The following is an 801-nucleotide window of genomic DNA, read 5'->3' as shown; positions in this document are numbered from 1 at the left end:
CGGATTCCACGGTTAAAAAGAAGGCTAGCATCTGGGCCTGAAGAGCTAATAATGGAAAAAATGTGGCTGCGCAGGCTTTTAGCTACCCCCACGTTGCGTAATAGATGGCTTCGCCCGACCAACCGCCGGCCCTGGGTCTCGGCCGGAGCTCGCGCATTTTAAAAGTGCGCGAGACTAACGCAAGGGCTGGGCCGGACCAGGGGGCGGGGCCACTAGGGGCGGGGCACCAAGGGGGTGGGTCCTGGGCCCTCTGGACCCTCCCGAGACTGGGGAGGGTAGGCGCGGCCAAGACCTTTCAAATCCAAAAAGCCGGGCAGATACGTCCTCTCCAGTTTCCCCGAGCCTCTGCACCTGGAGAGAATAACTTTTGTTCTAAATAATAGCAATAATAGCGGAGGTCCCGTAATGGCTCAGCGGAAACGAATCTGAATAGCATCCATGTGCACGCAGGTTCGATCCCTGGCCTCGCTCAGTGGGTTAAGGACCCAGCGTTGCTGTGGCTGTAGTGTAGATCAGTGGCTCCAGCTCCAATGTGACCTCTAGCCCTGGAACCTCCATATGCCGCGCGTGCGGCCCTAAAAAGACAAAAAAATCAAAATAATAGCAATATTAGCTCATACTATGTACTGAGAAGTTCCTAAGTCCTCACATATTTAATTACCCCAACAGTCTCGTGTGGTCGTGGTAGGTGCATATACGGTGAGGGGAAACCGAGGCACAGAGAGGATCAATATCTTGCTAAATAAGGTCACGCAGGTAGTAAATGGCTACCCAGGGATTTGACCCCTAACCTTAATGCCA

The sequence above is a fragment of the Phacochoerus africanus genome, chromosome 8, assembly GCF_016906955.1.
Source record: "Phacochoerus africanus isolate WHEZ1 chromosome 8, ROS_Pafr_v1, whole genome shotgun sequence".
Taxonomy (NCBI): domain Eukaryota; kingdom Metazoa; phylum Chordata; class Mammalia; order Artiodactyla; family Suidae; genus Phacochoerus; species Phacochoerus africanus.
Note: the sequence above shows the minus strand (reverse complement) of the source record.